This window comes from Rattus norvegicus (assembly GCF_036323735.1).
Source record: "Rattus norvegicus strain BN/NHsdMcwi chromosome Y unlocalized genomic scaffold, GRCr8 chrY_unlocalized_21, whole genome shotgun sequence".
Taxonomy (NCBI): Eukaryota; Metazoa; Chordata; class Mammalia; order Rodentia; family Muridae; genus Rattus; species Rattus norvegicus.
This window is the reverse complement of record NW_026947380.1, coordinates 589,048-605,008: the sequence shown is the minus strand read 5'-3', so window position 1 is coordinate 605,008 and position 15,961 is coordinate 589,048. Positions and strand designations below refer to the sequence as shown.

The window sequence follows — 15,961 nt, the reverse complement described above, 5'->3', positions numbered from 1 at the left end:
AAGTATAGTCTTTAGGTATTGGCTTAGTCCCTGGGAGCTCTAGTTGTTTGGCATTGTTGTTCATATGGGGTCTTGAGCCCATTCCAGCTCTTTCAGTGCTTTCTCTGATTCCTTCAACTGGGGCCCCGTTTTCAGTTCAGTAGTTTGCTGCTGGCAGTCACCTATGCATTTCCTGTATTCTGGCTGTGTCTCTCAGGAGAGATCTATATCCAGTTCCTGTCAGCCTGCACTTCTTTGCTGCTTCATCCATCTTATCTAGTTTGGTGGCTGTATATATATGGGCCACATGTGGGGCAGGCACTGAATGGGTGTTCCTTCTGCCCCTGTTTTAAAATTTGCCTCCCTATTTTCTCCCAAGTGTATTCATGAGACCCTGGCTTCTATATGTCCCTGTTGCACACTTACAGATACTATTCCTGCACCATCCTGGAGTGTAGTTAAGAAGACCCACTTGACATAAATCCTGTTACCCTGTTGTGTGGTGTAGACCCACAGATGCTCATCACTGACTGTCCAAGGTAACAACAATGGTCCAATTTATCTAGACAGACCTAATGGATTACTGCAAAACCCCATCCCAAGAAAGACTCTAATGCAATAGTCAGCACAGTTGGTAGTATTTTCATTAAACATTGAGCAAGGTATCGAGTAGCTTCAATAGTTACTGTTATTGAAATTATTTCACGGCAGCCTTAGGGCCAGGTACCTAGGCCCAGAGAAGAGAACTGATTTATCACTCTGACTCAGGATGTCAAATAAGGAAAGGGGAAACCTGTCATCTTGTACATCCACAGACATTATGCTTTGGATACTCCACATGTCTTTTTTATAATACAGAGACAAAATTGTCCTTTTGCTGAGTAAAGGACATTAAGAATTTAGAGAAGGTCTTGGCTCTCCAAGAGAATATTTGGATTCCCCTATGATCTGCTAGGCTTACTACTATGGACATCAAAGAGATGTCTGCCTTGTGACTGAAGGTAACAAGATCACTGACCTGGATTCCCAACAAGTGTCCCTAAAACCCATGATCATACTGACCTGCTACCTGAGACTTCACAGTATAAATAAGATGTGAGCATGCAAAAGAATCAAATGGATACCTTGAATCACAGGTTGGTAGTGAACAGGAGAAGGAAAGATCATTCTTTCAGAAACAATTGGCAGTTTTCTGGTAATTCAGCTTGACCAGGCTACCTGTCTTGGGTCCACAGAACTCTATGAATTGCCAGTAACAATGTATATTATAACTACCTACATTGAACGGCATGGCAGGATATGTCTAAGACAGACGTCAGGTTTATATTGTACATTAAATAATCTAGAACATTACAAAATTAATGTATATCATACATTAATATATATTCCCCTATCATATAAAAATGTAATTTAAATTAATGAATTAAGACATAAAACCCAACTTTAACTTCATTGCATATTAACATGAATATTCTCAAATACATTAAAATAATGATTTATGGACATATTTGTGTTATCAGACATACACCATAAAAGTCATAAACCTTTCTCTTCAATAATACTATTACCTACCCCAATTGGTTTCTATTTCTACCATTCTCTGCAAAATCAACAACCTGCCCACTAGTCCCCCTCTTCTCGCTCAGGGCCCATACAACATGGGGGTGAATAACGTGAAACTTTACCAGGCATCTGGTTCTTAATTAAGGGCCATTTACTGCTTTATCATCCATACATTCCCCTGAATAAGACATCTCTATGGTAACGGGTCTAATTAATGAATGATCATCACAACTGCGATGTCATACATTTAGTATTTTTTTTTCGGCTGCCTTCTGTCAACATACCTGCTCAAGATGTTTTGCAGGTAGGCCATGGCAGGTCTCAGTGACATCATCATTAGGACCTCCTGGAAAAAATCTCTTGTATCCTGGAGGGCTCTAGCTTCTTCTGTGATGTTACAGGTGTTGTCGTGAAAGCAACTGCCTCTCAGATATTCATTCATTACCTCTAGGGTTTACTAAATGGCCTTTGATTCAGAGCAAACAGCCATTTGGGAGGGAGAAGAAAGAGGATGAAGATATCAGAGATGGGGAGAAGAAGCTGGCCTTCTGCCTTGGTATAAAAAAAATGAAGAAATATCTTGTCCATGGTAAAGCTCAGTGAATCTTGTGTAGGGTTTAGTTGGTTTGATGAAAAGATAACATTGATCAGAGCCTTCCTCATATGGGAATCAGGAGCTGGGAGCCTCTCAGCAGCTGGACTTCCCTGCTTGTTATGGTTCCTGGATGTCAGAGAGTTTATAACATTAACTTGTTTATCCCAAATCTGAGTGTTGGGAAGGGTACAATAGTTTTCTTGAGAACTCATGGCTTTTGTTCTTTTTGCCCAGAAGAAAATGTCCTAAGGAATAATGGAAATATAAGCATTGTGTCCTAAGCTCGGTATAAAGTGCTCCATGCTTTGGATTCCTATAGTGCAGTTTGTGTCTGACACTGATATCTGGGAGAGAGAAGTGCTTCTAGTTGAGACTTCACCATCTCAGTCTTTCACTAGTATTACTCTACTACCCTTCCCTGATAGTGATCCCCTAGATTTCCAAGTTAATGGATGTGATTATCTGGCAGTTCTCTTTTCTTCAATTTCTTCCATTTTTTTTAATTTTTTAGCAAATTTTATTGCTTTTTTAACTGGATGTTTCTATATTTACATTTAAAATGTTTTTTTTCCTTTCCCAGTTTCCTGCCCATAAGATCCCTACCCGTTCCCTTCCCCTAATCCCCCTTAAGTCCTTCCTTTAATCCCCCTTAAGTCCACTTGGCATGCTCTTGAACTAGGAGAGAATCCTAGGGAGGACCAAGGGCTTCTCCTTCCATTGGTGCACAACAAGGCCATCCTCAGCCACATATGCAGTTGTAACCACAGGTCTGTCAATGCACATTCTTTGAATATTGGTCTAGTACCAGAAAGATCTAGTTTTTTGGCATTGTTGTTTTCATGGTGTTGAAAGCACCTTCAGCTCTTGTAATCCTTTTTCAAAATCTTCCAACAAGAGGTCTGTTTTCAGTACACTGTTTGCCACTAGCATTCTTGTATATAGTTGACCGGCTCTAGATATGTCTTTCAGGAAATATCTACATCTGGTTCCTGGCAGAATGCACTTCTTAGCTTCATCAATCTTCTCTAGTTTTGGTGGCATATATATATATATATACACAAACACACTTTTGGTTTCTCCTACAACTATGAGGGTAGGTGGAATGTTAACATGGATTCTGCATAACTTTGTCAAGAATGTAGAATCCACAAATGACAATGCCAAATAGACTACCTCCTGTTCTTATGAACCTATTGAACTTGAGGTTTCACTGGACCTCAAGCCATTCCTCTCCCTGTACATCCTCCTGAATCTTATGTTTGGCCTGAAGTAAGATCATGGTAGAACATCCAAAACCCTCAAGTCTGGCCATGGGAACACAGGAAGATACATTTTTGAGAACTGATATCTAATGGGACTACAGAACCACATTCTGTAGTCCATGTTGTCCTTTGCTTTACTGATGTCTGATAAATTTTGGATAAAATGAGGATTTGGGAGTTTATCATTTGAAGTAGATACACAATTTTAAACTTATATTCACTCTAAAGCTGGGCCTTCTTTGAAGCCAAAATCATTGCAAAAAATTGAACTGGAAAACAGAATTTTTGAATACACATTCAGGAATATATGTAAAGTCCACTATCAAGGAATGTACAGTAAGAAAATGTAATACAATATTCTTTCAATTAAAGGTCTGTTGGGAGAATACTGCCCTTTGAGAAACAGAAAACCCCTAGGAAATTGAATTGTCTTTCACAGGAATGGTCCAGTGAATAAAATTATTATCCAGAAGATTCTCCTCCACTCCAAGTTCCTAGTTCTTTTCTACCCATGCCAAGCCCCTAACTAATTTTCACCATTCAGAGCATGTAACCACTAATGATGCAAAGAGAGGTCTCTTTCTTTATGGAAATGGAGTATGTAAAGATTTCCACTGTTTCAAACGACACACTCCTGGAAAAGACACCCTCTAATCTTGGCAATGTAAGGAAAGCTGCTCAGCAGTAGGCCATGGCAATTCTCAGTTACATCATAATTAGGCCCTCCCTGAAAAATCACTTGTGTCCTGGAGAGCCCTACCTTCTCCTGTGATGTCACAAGTTTTGTTGTGTCTGCAAATACCTCTCAGATATTCTTTCAATACCTATAGGGTTAACTAATTGGCCTCTAGTTCAGAGCAAACAGCAATTTTGGGAATGAGAACAAAGAGGGTGAAGAGCTCAGCGATGGGGAGAACAAAGATGGCCTTCTGTCTTGGTAGAAAAAAAATGAAGAAATATGTCGACCCTGGAAAATTTCACTGAGTCTTTGGTAGGAGTTGAGTAGGTAAGCTGAAGAGATAGAATTGATCTGAGCCTTCCACATATGGGATCAGGTGTTCAGACTCGGTCAGAAGAATCTGGACTTCCCTGCTTCTAGTGATTCCTGTAAGTCAGGGAGTTTATATCATTAATATCTTTATAACAAAAGCCATTTGTTGGGAAGGGGGCTGTCCTTTTCCTTAGAGCTCATGGCTTTTATTTTTTTGCCCAAAAGAAAAAAGTCCTAAGGAAGAAGTGAAAGACAAGTATTATGTCCTTACTCAGAATAAACTCCTCGATTATTTGGATAACCTTAGTTCAGTTTGTGTCTGATACTGGTATTTGGGAGTGAGACATGTTTCTAGTTCATCATATCAGTCTTTTCAATAATATTTCTCTGACTCCTGATCGTGACCCCTTAGATTTCTCAGTCAATATGTGTTTAAATGGAAGTTATCTTATCTTTAACTTATTTATTTTTTTTTATTTTTTAGCATTTTTTTGCTTTATTAATTTGATTTGTCCATATTTACATTTCAAATATTTTTGCCTTTCCCTGTTTCCTGCCCATAAGATCCCTAACCGGTCCCCCTACCTTTTTTGTATAATCACTCTTACTGCATTTTGACATTCCCTTGAATTCGTAATAAAACCTCATTTAGACCAAGGGCATCTCCTTCCATTGGGGCCGAACAAAACCAGTCTCTGCTACATATGCAGTTCGAGCCATAGGGCTATCCATGTACAATCTTTCAATATCCATATAGTACCAGAAGACTCTGTTTCGTTGGCATTGATTTTCTTTATTTTTTTTGTTTGTTTGTTTGTTTGTTTTGTGGTATTTATTTCCCTACTTTTCTTTCTTTTTTTTTATTAACTTGAGTATTTCTTATATACATTTCTTTTTTTTTTTTATTAACTTGAGTATTTCTTATATACATTTCGAGTGTTATTCCCTTTCCCGGTTTCCGGGCAAACATCCCCCTCCCCCCTCCCCTTCCATATGGGTGTTCCCCTCCCAACCCTCCCCCCATTGCCGCCCTCCCCCCATATATACATTTCAAGTGTTATTCCCTTTCCCGGTTTCCGGGCAAAAGTCCCCCTCCCCCCTCCCCTTCCTTATGGGTGCCCCCCTCCCTACCCTCCCCCCTTTGCCGCCCTCCTCCCATAGTCTAGTTCACTGGGGGTTCAGTCTTAGCAGGACCCAGGGCTTCCCCTTCCACTAGTGCTCTTACTAGGATATTCATTGCTACCTATGGGGTCAGAGTCTAGGGTCAGTCCATGTATAGTATTTAGGTAGTGGCTTAGTCCCTGGAAGCTCTGGTTGCTTGGCATTGTTGTACTTTTGGGGTCTCGAGCCCCTTCAAGCTCTTCCAGTTCTTTCTCTGATTCCTTCAATGGAGGACCTATTCTCAGTTCAGTGGTTTGCTGCTGGCATTCGCCTCTGTATTTGCTGTATTCTGGCTGTGTCTCTCAGGAGCGATCTACATCCGGCTCCTGTCGGTCTGCACTTCTTTGCTTCATCCATCTGTTCCAATTGGGTGGCTGTATATGTATGGGCCACATGTGGGGCAGGCTCTGAATGGGTGTTCCTTCTGTGTCTGTTTTAATCTTTGCCTCTCCCTTCCCTGCCAAGGGTATTCTTTTTCCTCATTTAAAGAAGGAGTGAAGCATTCACATTTTGATCATCTGTCTTGAGTTTTGTTTGTTCTAGGGATCTAGGGTAATTCAAGCATTTGGGCTAATAGCCACTTATCAATGAGTGCATACCATGTACGCTTTCTGTATTGGGTTAGCTCACTCAGGATGATATTTTCCAGTTCCAACCATTTGCCTACGAATTTCATAAAGTCGTTGATTTTGATAGCTGAGTAATATTCCATTGTGTAGATGTACCACATTTTCTGTATCCATTCCTCTGTTGAAGGGCATCTGGGTTCTTTCCATTTTCTGGCTATTATAAATAAGGCTGCGATGAACATAGTGGAGCACGTGTCTCTTTTATATGTTGAGGCATCTTTTGGGTATATGCCCAAGAGAGGTATAGCTGGATCCTCAGGCAGTTCAATGTCCAATTTTCTGAGGAACCTCCAGACTGATTTCCAGAATGGTTTTACCAGTCTGCAATCCCACCAACAATGGAGGAGTGTTCCTCTTTCTCCACATCCTCGCCAGCATCTGCTGTCACCTGAGTTTTTGATCTTAGCCATTCTCACTGGTGTGAGGTGAAATCTCAGGGTTGTTTTGATTTGCATTTCCCTTATGACTAAAGATGTTGAACATTTCTTTAGCTGTTTCTCAGCCATTCGGCATTCCTCAGCTGTGAATTCTTTGTGTAGCTCTGAACCCCATTTTTTAATAGGGTTATTTGTTTCCCTGCGGTCTACCTTCTTGAGTTCTTTGCATATTTTGGATATAAGGCCTCTATCTGTTGTAGGATTGGTAAAGATCTTTTCCCAATCTGTTGGTTGCCGTTTTGTCCTGACCACAGTGTCCTTTGCCTTACAGAAGCTTTGCAGTTTTATGAGATCCCATTTTTCGTTCTTGATCTTAGAGCATAAGCCATTGTTGTTTTGTTCAGGAAATTTTTTCCAGTGCCCATGTGTTCGAGATGATTCCCTAGTTTTTCTTCTAATAGTTTGAGTGTGTCTGGTTTGATGTAGAGGTCCTTGATTCACTTGGACTTAATCTTTGTACAGGGTGATAAACATGGATCGATCTGCATTCTTCTACATGTTGCCCTCCAGTTGAACCAGCACCATTTGCTGAAAATGCGATCTTTTTTCCATTGGATGGTTTTGGCTCCTTTGTCAAAAATCAAGTGACCATAGGTGTGTGGGTTCATTTCTGGGTCTTCAATTCTATTCCATTGGTCTATCTGTCTGTCTCTGTACCAATACCACGCAGTTTTTATCACTATTGCTCTGCAATACTGGTTGAGTTCAGGGATAGTGATTCCCCCTGAAGTCCTTTTATTGTTGAGGATAGCTTTAGCTATCCTGGGTTTTTTGTTATTCCAGATGAATTTGCAAATTGTTCTGTCTAACTCTTTGAAGAATTGGATTGGTATTTTGATGGGGATTGCATTGAATCTGTAGATTGCTTTTGGTAAAATGGCCATTTTTACTATATTAATCCTGCCAATCCATGAGCATGGGAGATCTTTCCATCTTCTGAGGTCTTCTTCAATTTCTTTCCTCAGTGTCTTGAAGTTCTTATTTTACAGATCTTTTACTTGCTTGATTAAAGTCACACTGAGGTACTTTATATTATTTGGGTCTATTATGAAGGGTGTCGTTTCCCTAATTTCTTCCTCGGCTTCTTTCTCTTTTGTATAGAGGAAGTCAATTGATTTATTTGAGTTAATTTTATACCCAGCCACTTTGCTGAAGTTGTTTATCAGCTTTAGTAGTTCACTGGTGGAACTTTTGGGATCACTTAAATATACTATCATGTCATCTGCAAATAGTGATATTTTGACCTCTTCTTTTCCGATCTGTATCCCCTTGATCTCCTTTTGTTGTCTGATTGCTCTGGCTAGAACTTCAAGAACTATATTGAATAAGTAGGGAGAGAGTGGGCAGCCTTGTCTAGTCCCTGATTTTAGTGGGATTGCTTCAAGTTTCTCTCCATTTAGTTTAATGTTAGCAATGGGTTTGCTGTATATGGCTTTTACTATGTTTAGGTATGGGCCTTGAATTCCTATTCTTTCCAGGACTTTTATCATGAAGGGGTGTTAAATATTGATAAATGTTTTCTCAGCATGTAATGAAATAATCATGTGGTTCTGTTCTTTCAGTTTGTTTATATAATGGATCACCTTGATGGTTTTCTGTATATTAATCCATCCCTGCATGCCTGGGATGAAGCCTACTTGATCATGGTGGATGATTGTTTTGATGTGCTCTTGAATTCGGTTTGCCAGAATTTTATTGAATATTTTGCGTCGATATTCATAAGGGAAATTGGTCTGAAGTTCTCTCTTTTTGTTGTGTCTTTGTGTGGTTTAGGTATAAGAGTAATTGTGGCTTCGTAGAAGGAATTTGGTAGGGCTCCATCTGTTTCAATTTTGTGGAATAGTTTGGATAATATTGGTATGAGGTCTTCTATGAAGGTTTGATAGAATTCTGCACTAAACGCGTCTGGACCTGGGCTCTTTTTGGTTGGGAGACCTTTAATGACTGCTTCTATTTCCTTAGGAGTTATTGTGTTGTTTAACTGGTTTATCTGTTCCTGATTTAACTTCGATACCTGGTATCTCTCTAGGAAATTGTCCATTTCCTGAAGATTTTCAAGTTCTGTTCAATATAGGTTTTTAAAGTAAGATCTGATGATTTTTTGAATTTCCTCTGAATCTGTAGTTATGTCTCCCTTTTCATTTCTGATTTTGTTAATTTGGACACACTCTCTGTGTCCTCTCGTTAATCTGGCTAAGGGTTTATCTATCATGTTGATTTTCTCAAAGAACCAACTTTTGGTTCTGTTGATTCTTTCTATGGTCCTTTTTGTTCCTACTTGTTTGATTTCACCTCTGAGTTTGATTATTTCCTGCCTTCTACTCCTCCTGGGTGTATTTGGTTCTTTTTGTTCTAGAGCTTTTAGGTGTGCTGTCAAGCTGCTGACATATGCTCTTTCCTGTTTCTTTCTGCAGACACTCAGTGCTATGAGTTTTCCTCTTAGCACAGCTTTCATTGTGTCTCATAAGTTTGAGTATGTTGTATCTTCATTTTCATTAATTTTTAAAAGGTTTTAATTTCTTTCTTTATTTCTTCCTTGACCAGGTAATCGTTGAGTAGATCATTGTTCAACTTCCACGTATATGTGGGCATTCTTCCCTTATTGTTATTGAAGACCAGTTTTAGGCCGTGGTGGTCTGATAGCACGCATGGGATTATTTCTATCTTTCTGTACCTGTTGAGGCCAGTTTTTTGACCAATTATATGGTCAATTTTGGAGAAAGTACAATGAGGAGCTGAGAAGAAGGTATATCCTTTTGCTTTAGGATAGAATGTTCTATAAATATCCGTTAAGTCCATTTGGCTCATGACTTCTCTTAGTCTGTCGACATCATTGTTTAATTTCTGTTTACATGATCTGTCCATTGATGAGAGTGGGGCGTTGAAATCTCCCACTATTATTGTGTGAGGTGCAATGTGTGTTTTGAGCTTTAGTAAGGTTTCTTTTACGTATGTTGGTGCCCTTGTATTTGGGGCATAGATATTTAGGATTGAGAGTTCATCTTGGTGGATTTTTCCTTTGATGAATATGAAGTGTCCTTCATTATCTTTTTTGATGACTTTTAGCTGGAAACTGATTTTATTTGATATTAGAATGGCTACTCCAGCTTGCTACTTCTGACCATTTGCTTGGAAAGTTGTTTTCCAGCCTTTCACTCTGAGGTAGTGTCTGTCTTTGTCTCTGAGGTGTGTTTCCTGTAGGCAGCAGAATGCAGGGTCCTCGTTGCGTATCCAGTTTGTTAATCTATGTCTTTTTATTGTGGAGTTGAGGCCATTGATATTGAGAGATATTAAGGAATAGTGATTATTGCTTCCCGTTATATTCATATTTGGATGTGAGGTTATGTTTTTGTGCTTTTCTTCTCATTGTTTTGTTGCCAAGACGATTAGTTTCTTGCTTCTTCTAGTGGATAGCTTGCCTCCTTATGTATGGCATTACCATTTATTATCCTTTGTAGTGCTGGATTTGTAGAAAGATATTGTGTAAATTTGGTTTTGCCATGGAATATTTTGGTTTTTATATCTATGTTAATTGAGAGTTTTGCAGGATACAGTAACCTGGGCTGGCATTTGTATACTCTTAGTGTCCGTATGGCATCTGTCCAGGATCTTCTGGCTTTCATAGTTTCTGGCGAGAAGTCTGGTGTGATTTTGATAGGTCTGCCTTTATATGTTACTTGACCTTTTTCCCTTACTGCTTTTAATATTCTTTCTTTATTTTGTGTGTTTGGTGTTTTGACAATTATGTGATGGGAGGTGTTTCTTTTCTCGTCCAATCTATTTTGAGTTCTGTAGGCTTCTTGAATGTCTATGGGTATCTCTTTTTTTAGGTTAGGTAAGTTTTCTTCTATGATTTTGTTGAAGATATTTACTGGTCCTTTGAGCTGGGAGTCTTCACTCTCTTCTATACCTATTATCCTTAGGTTTGATCTTCTCATTGAGTCCTGGATTTCCTGTATGTTTTGGACCAGTAGCTTTTTCCGCTTTACATTATCTTTGACAGTTGAGTCAATGATTTTTATGGAATCTTCTGCTCCTGAGATTCTCTCTTCCATCTCTTGTATTTTGTTGGTGAAGCTTGTATCTACAGCTCCTTGTCTCCTCTTTTGGTTTTCTATATCCAGGGTTGTTTCCATGTGTTCTTTCTTGATTGCTTCTATTTCCATTTTTAATTCCTACAACTGTTTGATTGTGTTTTCCTGGAATTCTTTTAGGGACTTTTGTGTCTCCTCTCTATGGGCTTCTACGTGTTTATTTATGTTTTCCTGGAATTCTTTTAGGGATTTTTGTGTCTCCTCTCTATGGGCTTCTACGTGTTTATTTATGTTTTCCTGGAATTCTTTCAGGGATTTTTGTGTCTTCTCTCTATGGGCTTTTACTTGTTTATTTATGTTTTCCTGGAATTCTTTCAGGCATTTTTGCGATTCCTCTCTGTAGGCTTCTACTTGTTCTCTATGGGAGTTCTTCACATCTTTCTTGAAGTCCTCCAGCATCATGATCAAAAATGATTTTGAAACTAGATCTTGCTTTTCTGGTTTGTTTGGATATTCCATGTTTGTTTTGATGAGAGAATTGGGCTCCGATGGTGCCATGTAGTCTTGGTTTCTGTTGCTTGGGTTCCTGCGCTTGCCTCACGCCATCAGATTATCTCTAGTGTTACTTTGTTCTACTATTTCTGACAGTAGCTAGACTGTCCTATATGCCTGTGTGTCAGGAGTGCTGTAGACCTGTTTTCCTCTCTTTCAGTCAGTTATGGGGACAGAATGTTCTGCTTTTGGGCTTTTAGTTTTTCCTCTCTACAGGTCTTCAGCTGTTCCTGTGGACCTGTGTCTTGAGTTCACCAGGCAGCTTTCTTGCAGCAGAAAATTTGGTCTTACCTGTGGTCCCGAGGCTCAGGTTTGCTCGTGGGGTGCTGTCCAGGGGCTCTCTGCAGCGGCAGCAACCAGGAAGACATGTGCCGCCCCTTCCGGTAGCTTCAGTGCACCAGGGTTCCAGATGGTCTTTGGCTTTTTCCTCTGGCGTCCGAAATGTGTGTGCAGAGAGCAATCTCTTCTGGTTTCCCAGGCTTGTCTGCCTCTCTGAAGGTTTAGCTCTCCCTCCCACGGGATTTGGGTGCAGAGAACTGTTTATAAGGTCTGTTTCCTTCAGGTTCCGTGGTGTCTCAGGCAGGGGTCCTGCCGCTCCTGGGCCCTCCTCCACGGGAGCCCAGAGGCCTTATACAGTTTCCTCTTGGGCCAGGGATGTGGGCAGGGGTGAGCAGTGCTGGTGGTCTCTTCTGCCCTGCAGCCTCAGGAGTGCCCACTTGACCAGGCGGTTGGGTCTCTCTCTCACGGGGTCTGGGAGCAGAGAGCTGCTGCTGTCACGCTTTTCATATGCTTCATGTGACCCAGTTGATAGCCTCCTTCATCTTATTCACAGATCAACAGGATGCAACTTTGCTTCAGAGCCTTCATGTCTGGCCACAGAAGCCACGAGAAAAATGTCACAGTCAACAGTGACAATGTAGCCATCCCAGGGCATTTCCTCCAAGTTTTACTTTCAGCTGTATTATTTTTTGCAGATTATGCTACTCTTTCTAGAAGGTCATGATGTGGGAGAACATTTGGATGCTGCCCCATCCACAGTTTAGAGATTTCTTACATAGAATCCTTCTCTATACTTGCATACAAACTAACCATTTAAGCACACAAACTGAAACACACACACACACACACACACACACACACACACACAAACACAAACACAAACACAAACACAAACACGGTATACAGATAATAGAGAAGAGCTTATTGAAGAAAAGTTAGGTCAGTTGGTCTACTATATAAAATGGGAAGGGCTTTTCTAAAATCTATTACCCTAGAATGGAGGATGTGAAAATGGGAAAGAATAGTGAGTCGCGCTTTCCCCGCAACTTGGCCACATGAACAATGATGTATGAGACAATAGATCTGCATAGTCAAAGCCAAAGACCAGAAGCATACACAGTCAATTGAAGGTCAATACAGCTCATCTCTCTGATTCTAATGGAAGAGTTCAGTTGTTTCCCACACCTCTCCTGAAGAGTATTTCATTTCAGTCCAATGCTAGCACACTGAAGGATATTCAAGAACATACCTGACAGGTGATCTTTTGACCTAGGTTAATATAAACATGAAGCAAGAGTGTCAGCATTCCCAGAGCTCTGCTGAGCAGGGCGTGCTGATTTCCTCTGGATCACTTAGTAATGCTTCAGAAATCCAAGAAGTCAGCCTTCTCAGACTTATTCACAGCTGCACATGTGGTATCTTGTCTTCACAACACCATAGCCTGTAGATACAGAAACCAGGATGAAAACTGCAAACTTCACCAGCCTACATTTCTTTGACAGATGCCCAGAATCAATGATAGGTCTCTCTAGATCCACGACTATAGATAGGCATGCCTTGTAGGGGTATAACATGGTTGTTTAGTTTCCCCATCTACTGTTCAGAACACGTAGGGAAGTCAGTAAGGAGCCAGTCCTTGTTTTAGTTTACTAACTGACAGTTCTTCACTGTAGTAGAAAACTGCCTGCCAAAGGACACTTTTAGGACAAAACCGCAAGGAACAGATTTGGAAAAGGTCTATATCAATCCTCCATCTGATAGAGGGCCATAACCAATACATACAAAGAACTCAAAATTTAGACTTCAGAGAGACAAATATCCCTATTAAAATTATATTCCAGAACTAAACAAAGATTTCTCAACTGAAGGAAATCAATTATCTGAAAAGAACGTAAAGAAATGGTCATCATAGAAATGTAAATGAAAACAACTCTGAGTTTCCACCTCACAAAGTCAGAATGACTGTAATAAAAAAACTCAGGAGACAGAAGATGATGATAAGGATGTGAAGAAAGAGGAACACTCCTTCTTTGTTGGTTGGATTACAAACTGGTTCAAACATTCTGGAAATCAGTCTGCAGGATCCTTAGAAAATTGGACATTGCAGTAACTGAGGTCCAAGCCATACCACTCCTGGTCATATACCGAAAAGAAGACATACATAAAAGACACATACAGAACAATGTTCATAGCAGCCTTATTTAAAATACCCATAGGCTGGAAAGAACCCAGATGGCATTCATCAGAGAAATGGATACAGAAAAATATGGTACATCTACACAATGGACTACTAATCAGCTATAAAACAATGATTACAAGAAAGACATAGACAAATGGATTGAACAAGAAAATATCATCCTGTGTGAAGCAAACAAATCACAGAAAAACACACATGGTATGCAATCACCAAACGTGTGTATTGACCCAAAAGCTCAAATTACTCATGATACCATCCACAGACCACTAGAAGGTCAAGAAAAGGAACCCAACTTATGCTTGCTTCAGTCCGTTTTAGAAGGGGGAAAAATATCTATGAGTTTACAGCAGATACTGAAGGAATATAAGAATATAAGATTGATATGAATATAGGATTGATGAAGCTAAGAAGTACATGCTGACAGGAAACAGATTTAGATCTTCCCTGAGAGACATAGCTAGAGCATGTCAAATACAGAAGTGAATTCCAGTGGCAAACCAGTGCACTGATCCAGACCTCCTGCTGGTAGATTTTGAGAAAGGTTTACAAGAACTGAAGGAGATTTCAAATCCCATAAGAACTACAATGCCAATGCACCAGAGCTTTCTGGTTCATTCAAACCAATATTCAAATCTGTACATGGAAAGACCTAAAGATCCAACTGCATATGTGGCAGAGGATGGCCTTGTTGGGCACCAATGTAAGGAGAAGCCGATTGTACTCCATGGGTTTGACTCCCAGTTAAAGAGAATGACAAGGGGCAGTAAGGGGAGTTTATAGAAAAAGGGGAGGATACTAGTTAAGCTCTATGGAAAGGAACTTGGGAAATGAAATAACATTTGAAGTGTAAATATGGAAATATCCGATTAAAAATTCATTAAAATTTCCTGAAAAAAAAATAAAAAATAAACGAAGGAAAAGGAATAAAAACTTACTGACTCAGAAATCTTAAGGGTAACTGTTAGGGAATGCTACTCAGAGTAATAGTAGTGAAAAGAGTGAGATGATGAAGTCTCAACTAGAAGCAATTCTCCTTCCCAGATATCAGTTTCAGACACAAACTGCACTAAAGGAATCCAAAGCATGGAGGAGTTTACACTGAGCTGAGGACACAATACTTGCCTTTGCCTTCATCCTTAGCACCTTTTTGTTCTGGGCACAAAGAAAAGCCTTGAGCTCTCAGGAAAACTACTTTGTCCTTCCCAAGACTTAGCTTTTAGAATAAAGAAATTAATGATATAAACTCAATAACTTCCAGGAACCATAATAGGCAGGGAAGTCTACATACTTTGAGAGGCTCCCAGCTACTGATTCCTATATGTGGAAGGCTATGATTTAGGCTATCTCTTTGAGGAACCCACTCAACCCCTAAGCAGGACTCACTGAGCTTTACCAAGGAGCACATATTTGTTCTTTTTATACCAAGACAGAAGGCCAGCTTCCTTCTCCCTATCCCTCCTCCTTGATCTTCTCTCTCACAAATGGCTGTTTACTTTGAATTATAGGCCAATTAGTAAACCCTAGAGGTAGAGGTACTTAAGGAATATCTGAGAGGCAGTTAATGTCACGACAACACTTGTGACATCACAGAAGAATCTACTACTCTCCAGGTTACAAGAGATTTTTCGTTGAGGTCTTAATGGTGATGTGACTGAGAACTGCCTTGTCCTACCTGCTAAACAGCTTTCCTTACATTGACCAGATTAGAGGGTGCCCTTTCCAGGAGTGTCTCCTGTGACACAGTGGAAACCTTTACATACATCTCTCTAAACCTAGAGACTTCTCTTTGCTTCATTAGTGGTTACATATTCTGAATGGAGATAGTCAGGGGCTTGTTACTGGTAGAAAAATTAGGAACATTTGGGGGAAGAGATTCTTCTAGATAATATTTTTAATCCCAGTCAATTTCTGTGACATACAAATCAATTTTCTAGGTTTTCTCTGTTTCCTATGGCCAGTGTTTTTCCTACAGACCTTTAAATGAATGAATATTTTACTACATTTTCCAATTTTACATTCCTTGATAGTGAACTTTATATATATTTCTGAATGTTTACTCAACAATTCCGTTTTCCAATTTCATTATTTTGCAATTGTTTTGGAACAAAAGTGGGCCCAGTTATAGAGTCATTATAACAGTGTAAGTATTGTGTTCCCATTTCAATGATAAACTCCCAAATCCACATTTTATCCAAAAATTACCAGACATCAGGAAAGCAAAGGACAACATGAACTATTGAATGTGTTTCTGTAGTCCCATTAGACATCAGTTCTCTAATATC

General features: G+C 39.7%; 1 long non-coding RNA gene across 7 annotated transcripts in view; it reads right to left on the bottom strand.

The window, feature by feature from the left end:
• Window positions 1-15,961, bottom strand: part of LOC134484644 (uncharacterized) — a 57,297-nt gene that overhangs the window by 18,340 nt on the left and 22,996 nt on the right. For 4 of the 7 annotated variants that reach the window (XR_010062216.1, XR_010062212.1, XR_010062210.1 and 1 more), the window contains exon 3: window positions 12,732-12,923. This is a non-coding gene — a long non-coding RNA (uncharacterized LOC134484644). Of the gene's footprint in view, window positions 1-12,731; window positions 12,924-15,062; window positions 15,509-15,961 lie in introns of those variants that run through there. The other 3 variants (XR_010062211.1, XR_010062214.1, XR_010062215.1) reach the window with 3 other exon arrangements.